We start from the raw sequence: 7,243 nt of genomic DNA on the forward strand, positions 1-7,243 counted from the left end.
GAGGTGGACCCAGAAGGAGGACTCAGGAGGAGGAGGAGATCTGAGGAAGAGGACTGAGGAGGACTGAGAAGGACTGAGGAGGAGAAGGAGAAGGTGGAGGAACTAAGAGGAGGATGAACCAGGAGGAGGACTTAGGAGGAGGACTTAGGAGGAATGAGAAGGAGGAGGACTCAGGAGAACTGATGAGGAGGAGGAGGAGGACTGAATAGGAGGAGGGGGACTGGGGAGGACTGAGGAGGAGGAGGACTGACGAGAAGGATGAGGAGGAGGACTGAGGACTGAGGAGGATGAAGAGGAGGAAGACCCAGGAGGAGGAGGGATGAGGACTGATGAGGACTGAGGAGGATGGCTGAGGAGGATGGCTGAGGAAGATGACTGAGAGGGAGGAGGAGGAAGAGGACTGAGGAGGAGGAGTGGGACTGAGGAGGAGAAAGAGGAGGACCTAGGAGAAGGAGGACCCAGAAGGAGGACTCAGGAGGAGGAGGAGATCTCAGGAAGAGGACTGAGGAGGACTGAGAGGGAGGAGGACTCAGGAGTACTGAAGAGGATGACTGAGGAGGAGGAGGAGAAGGGGAAAGACTGAGGAGGAGAAGGAGAAGGTGGAGGAACTAAGAGGAGGATGAACCAGGAGGAGGACTCAGGAGGAAGAGGAGGAGGACTCAGGAGGAGGACTTAGGAGGAATGAGAAGGAGGAGGACTGAGGAGAACTGAGGAGGAGGAGGAGGAGGACTGAATAGGAGGAGGAGGAGGGGGACTGGGGAGGACTGAGGAAGAGGAGGAGGATGAAGAGGACCCAGGAGGAGGAGGACTGAAGAGGAGGATGAGGATGAGGACTGAGGAGGAGGAGGAGGACTGAGGAGGATGGCTGAGGAGGATGACTGAGAGGGAGGAGGAGGACTGAGGAGGAGGAGGAGAAGGACTGAGGAGGAGAAGGAGGAGGACCTAGGAGGAGGAGTACTGATGAGGAGGACTGATGAGGATGGCTGAGGAGGATGGCTGAGGAGGATGGCTGAGGAGGATGGCTGAGGAGGATGGCTGAGGAGCACGGCTGAGGAGGATGGCTGAGGAGGATGACTGAGGAGGATGACTGAGAGGGAGGAGGAGGAGGAGGAGAAGGACTGAGGAGAAGGAGGAGAAGGAGGAGGACCTAGGAGGAGGAGGACTCAGGAAGAGGAGGAGGACTCAGGAGGAGGACTTACAAGGAGGAGGACTGAGGAGAACTGAGGAGGAGGAGGATGAGGACTGAATAGGAGGAGGATGGGGACTGGGGGAGGACTGAGGAGGAGGGGGACTTGGGGAGGACTGATGAGGAGGAGGAAGACTGACGAGAAGGATGAGGAGGAGGACTGAGGAGGAGGACTGATGATTGAGGAGGAAGAGGAGGATGATGAAGAGGAGTAGGAGGACCCAGGAGGTCCGGAGGAGGAACCAGGAGGAGGACCAAGGTCCCAGGAGGAAGACTGGGGAGGACTGAGGAAGAGGAGGAGGATGAAGAGGACCCAGGAGGAGGAGGACTGAAGAGGAGGATGAGGATGAGGACTGAGGAGGAGGAGGAGGACTGAGGAGGATGGATGAGGAGGATGACTGAGAGGGAGGAGGAGGACTGAGGAGGAGGAGGAGAAGGACTGAGGAGGAGAAGGAGGAGGACCTAGGAGGAGGAGTACTGATGAGGAGGACCTGATGAGGATGGCTGAGGAGGATGGCTGAGGAGGATGGCTGAGGAGGATGGCTGAGGAGCACGGCTGAGGAGGATGGCTGAGGAGGATGACTGAGGAGGATGACTGAGAGGGAGGAGGAGGAGAGAGGAGAAGGACTGAGGAGGAGGAGGAGAAGGAGGAGGACCTAGGAGGAGGAGGACTCAGGAAGAGGAGGAGGACTCAGGAGGAGGACTTACAAGGAGGAGGACTGAGGAGAAACTGAGGAGGAGGAGGATGAGGACTGAATAGGAGGAGGATGGGGGACTGGGGGAGGGACTGAGGAGGAGGGGGACTTGGGGAGGACCTGATGAGGAGGGAGGAAAGATGACGAGAAGGATGAGGAGGAGGACTGAGGAGGAGGACTGATGATTGAGGAGGAAGAGGAGGATGATGAAGAGGAGTAGGAGGACCCAGGAGGTCCGGAGGAGGAACCAGGAGGAGGACCAAGGTCCCAGGAGGAAGACTCCCTCCCCCCCCCCCCCCCCCCCCCCCCCCCCCCCCCCCCCCCCCCCCCCCCCCCCTTTAAGCACTCGGCAAGCACTCTTTTGTGAATATTTCCATAAATGATCGTCAAAAACAAAAGAAACCCAACGCCAATTTCAAATTACTGAGCATCTCATTTCAGACAAATAAATACAAAAGTAATAAGAAAAATTGATAATGCGTTTATTTTCCTTGCGCTACAACTCGTGTTACTAGATCAATCTGATTAAAAATAAGCGTATATATGCAATATGTCTCCTCAATGTTGTCATTGGTAGTCGCCCCCGCCCCCTCCCTTAAATTTTACCTAAAGGTATTTTTCAAAAAGCCCTCAAGTAGCCCCCCAAGGGAAGTCGGGAAATTTTTCCAGTGCCCTTTTAAAAATTATTTAGCCTTCAGTCTTGAGAATTTACGATCTGGTCTGGAGAACCCAGTTTTTTTAAAATTCAAAAGGGGGGACTAATGGAGACTTTAACAAATTTAAAAAAAATTTTGACTGAAATTAATTTGCCCCCGAAAGCCCACTAAGTTTGTTTTCATGCTCTTTTGCTTGGGGAGCGATATCTTCGGAAAACCGCCCAAATCATTTGAACTTTTCCCTAAAAGTTTAAAATTTATAGAATTCTGATTTTATATGCCATTCTGATATGTGATTTGCTCTAATTTTTTTAAAATTGAAATCATAATATTAAAAATCTTTAAAGGATCAGTGGACTAAACAAACCCAAATTTCCTAACTTACAAAAATGTGAACTTTTTTAAAAAAAAATTTAAAAAAAATTAAAAATTAAATGAACTAATTCCCCGCTTTCCACAAATACAAAGTAGCCCTTTGTAAAAGAGTTCCATAAGCTGGGTCCCCCAGTTTTTATATTAGTGCCCTCAGCAGCGGTAGTGGCTGGGTATCACATTGGTGTAAAAACTACGGGCAAGGTTTGTGACGTAATCTTGTTAGATGACCCTTTCTCCGCCAAAATTTGGGTGGGAAACTTTGTAAAAAATTTTTGGGGTTTGGTAAAGGAGGGTTTAGGAGGCAAAGTTACTTATTTTTGGATATGTTTTCTAGTTTTTTTAAAATTAAATTTAACCCTTTAATTTAAATAGTCTTTTATTTTTTTTTTTAATGTTTCCCCGGGGGGGCAAAAACCGAGTGAAAGTGGATTGTAATGAAAAATTGTAATTGATAATAAAACAAAAATAATAGGGTACAGTATTAATTTTAAAAATTATCTATAAAAAGTTATAAGTGTTTGGGAAAAATTTTCATCACTTAAAGAGATATTTAAAATTTAAAAAATTAAAAGAAAGGGAAGTAAGTTATATTAAGTTAAAATTCCGGAAAAGTGGTGGGTTTTAATGTCAGGTAAACAGAGCGTTAGAAATTTAAACACGCTTCCCTTTTTTTATTTTCCCTTTCTTCAACATTGACTCGTGGGTTTTTGTATTTTTTTAATTTAAAATTTTTTACTAATCTTTTAATTTTTTAAATTTTCAATTTTTTTGAGGGTCCTAATTAACTTATTAGTTTTAATATAGTTTATCTTTAGTAATCACAAATTCTTCGGGATTTAAATCGCAAAAACTATGGGGAAAAAGGCCTTCGGGTTTCTTGTCCTGAAAAAAGGGTTTTATAGAGATCTACGTCAGGAGCGGTACGGGAGTTCACGTAAGCCTGTTTAATAAAGGGAAAACATATGGGGTTCGTTTCCCTGGGCTTTTCCTTTTCCCTCTTTAGCGGGATCAAAATTTGGGAATTTATGCAGAAATCAACTAAAAAGGGCTCTGAAAAAAAAATTTAAAAAACTTAAATCAATGATATCATCTTTACGATGTAGCATAAATTTTTTAAATTTAAAGATCCGGGGGTTTGGCGCCCCTTTTTTAAAAAAAATTTTTTGGGTCCAGCTTTCCCGATTTTGTCCACTTTTTTGTCCCCGGGGGTTCCCCCAAACCCTCACCTATTACCTGAAATCTGTTAGGGGATCACTAATTCGCCTAGATCGGTCCCTTAGCCTAAAAATTGTGTCCTTAACCCCCTCCCCGTGACCCCCTCAAACCTGCCCCAGGCCCCTTTTTAAGATAAAAATATCAAATTTCCCCGAAAAAGTTTTTTGTTTGGACACAGCCCCGCTCTTTTTTGAACAGTCCCCCCAGTTCCAAGGGGGTGCAAGAGAAATTGCATGATCCCCGGGCAAAAACCCTGAAAAAATTTTTTTATGTGAAGCAATTTTTTTGCCCCAATTTTTTTAAAAAGAAACCCAAAACTTTTTTGTAAAACTGGGGAATTTAAACCCACATTTTTAATTGGGCAATTACAAAAATTTTTTAGAAAAAAATGGAAAATTTTTGATGCATGATTTTAAGATTTTAATTAAAGTTTTTTATTAAAGCCTATCACAAAATAAACTATGTGATCCAATTTAAAAAAATTGTATTGCCTTCCAAAATGTGTTTGAGCTTTTTCCCAAACCAGGCCACAAATTTAAAAGGGTGTCCGGGCCCACGGGGACGAGTTCAAAATCCCCCCCAGGGGTTTCCCCCGTAAATTCCACACTCATTTGAATAGTTATTTTTTTTGTTTGCATAAAATTTTTTATTGTTTTGGGAGTAAAACTTTTAAAACAAAAACAAATTTGGGCCTCTTCAAAATTAAAATTTTTAATAGCTTCGTTAAACCCAAATTTTGAAGCCCTATTAGGGTTATTTATGTGGGATTTACATACAATTTTTTAAACAAAATATTTAGGCGTTGATAATATTTCGCATAAACCAATCAGATCAAACCCAAATCAAAATTTTGATAAAAACAATTCTTAAAAGTCTGATAAACCTGTTTACTTTTTGGAGAGATGAAAATTTGGGACCCCTGCCTTCTTCTTCGTTTTTGGGGGGTTTGGTTTTTGGAAAAACTACACCCCTTGGTTCAGATCTTCTAATTTCATGGTCCGAATGGGACCTTGCATTTTCCTGAAAAAAATTTTTTTTTACATTATGATTTATATTTTAAAATTGTTAAAAATGTTAAATATAATGGTAAATGTAGTCATATAATAGTAAATAAAAAAAAATAATAAAAATTTTTGAATTTTTACTTTAAAAGCTTTTCTTTATTTTTACAAAAAACCATTTTAGAGCATAAAATAAACTAGAACTAATGCCCTTATATATGAGATTAAAATTATAAAATTACTACGTTATATTTTGTAATTGTAAAAAAAAAAAAAATTATGAAAACCCATAATAGAGTAATCTTTCTTCTTCGAAAAAAAATTTTACACTTGTTATCACTGGCTCAACGTCAGGGTTTTTCTTTACGTTTGTTGTGCAGACATCATCAAAAAAACCCTTTGCTGATTTTTCGGGGTTTTTTTAATTTGGGGGAAAAGGGGGAAACTAGCCAAATTTAAACCCTTTTTGAACAAGATAAGTTTTGGGTTTATTGGGAAAAAAACACTATCTAAATTTCTCACAAAACACAAAAATAAAGCCAGGGAAATCTTTGAAAAATCTTAAACTTTGGTGGCATCTTTAGTGGGGGGCAAAAAATTTTTAGTCATTTATCAGTAAAAAAATTTTCAATCCCAAAAAAAAAACTCTGTTTTTTTTGTAAAAACCCCTTTTTTAAAACCCAAAAATTTTTTTTTTCCCAAATTCGGCCCCCCCACCCTCAGGAAATTTTTTAAACCCCAAGGTTTTGAAAAGTTCAAGGCTACCCCGCTTGTGAAGTCTATGTTTCGGTTTTGGTTTCGGACATAAAAAACAAAAATTGAGGAGCTTTTTCCTAAACACTCAAAAACTACCATTTTTTTGGAAACCCCAAAGGATTTGACATGCTCACAGGCTTCCTGTCTTTTGAAACCCTCCGGATTTGGTTTTGGATTGGCCACTAAAAAAAAAAAAATTTTTTTTAAAATTAAAATTAAAAATTAAATTTAAAGACGGTTACTTTTAAAGGGTTGGGAAGGAACTTTTGCATATCCTACGCGTCCCGATTTTCACTTTGAGCCCGTAGCGTCCCTGTTCTCCGCCGTTAACCCAGGGGGGGGGTTGCACCGGAGGCGGGGGTAACAGAACTTTAACACTCTCGGGTTGTTGTTGATATCCCTGTTTAATTTATTTTAAAAAGGTATATAATTTGGGGGAAAATCCCCCTCTCTCGAAAACACAGGGAGGCTAAAGTGCAAAGAAAAACTGCTAAAAAATGTGCTGAAGGGTGATAACTGTTGCTAAATGCTGCAAATGGCGCTTGGGGCAACCCGCCGCAGTTGCGCAGTTAGCGCCCGGGAGCCAAACCCCCCCCAAGCCAGTCCCAAAAGTGACAAGAGCATTTTCAAGATGTACCAAACTCACGGAAAAGCAAAAAACGTGGTACAATGAAAAGAGTCCCCCAATGTTAAAAGGCTACCCTTCCCCGGCCCAAAGGTTGGGTTTTGTAATACGGAGGAAAGGCAACTGGGCTTTCACAGTTCCTAAAACTTTTCCCCTGAAAAGATCGCCCAAAGAAAGGCCAACGGCGGCCCCCCTATTGTGATGTGATTGGTTTATTTTTCGACGCAGACTGCGTTTTTTATCTAATCAGGGAAAATGTATAATTTATCAGGGGTTACAGGGTACCAGAACCCTTCCACCACGGGGAAAAAAGTGATTTGGGCCTTTAAACCCGACAACCTTTAAACCTAAAAAGGGCCTGGAGGGGCTCTAGTTGGATGGGGGTCTTTAAACTGCTTTTTGTTTTTGATGGATTTAGTTTGTTAAAAATGTTTTAAAACAGATCCCCGTTGTTTTCCCGAAACCCCCAAAAGTACTCCCCCACCCCAAGGGGAAGTTTATATTTTAGAGGATTTACGCAAAGGGCTGTTTAAAAGGGCTTGTTTTTTTGGGGTGGATCAGGCGGGGCCCCATAACGGACTCGATTTGGGGGAAACATTTCTCTGCAGGGAATCATTTTGGGAAAGCCCTCAGTGCACTTGCCCGGTTTTATAGCATTTGTTTCAAGGCGCCTTTGTAGAGGAAGATATCCCCTCATAGCTGGCTGAAAGAGTTCACTGCTGCAGATTAATCCC

This window comes from Bolinopsis microptera, chromosome 10 (genome assembly GCF_026151205.1).
Source record: "Bolinopsis microptera isolate Bmic1 chromosome 10, MBARI_Bmic_1.0, whole genome shotgun sequence".
Classification (NCBI taxonomy): Eukaryota; Metazoa; Ctenophora; class Tentaculata; order Lobata; family Bolinopsidae; genus Bolinopsis; species Bolinopsis microptera.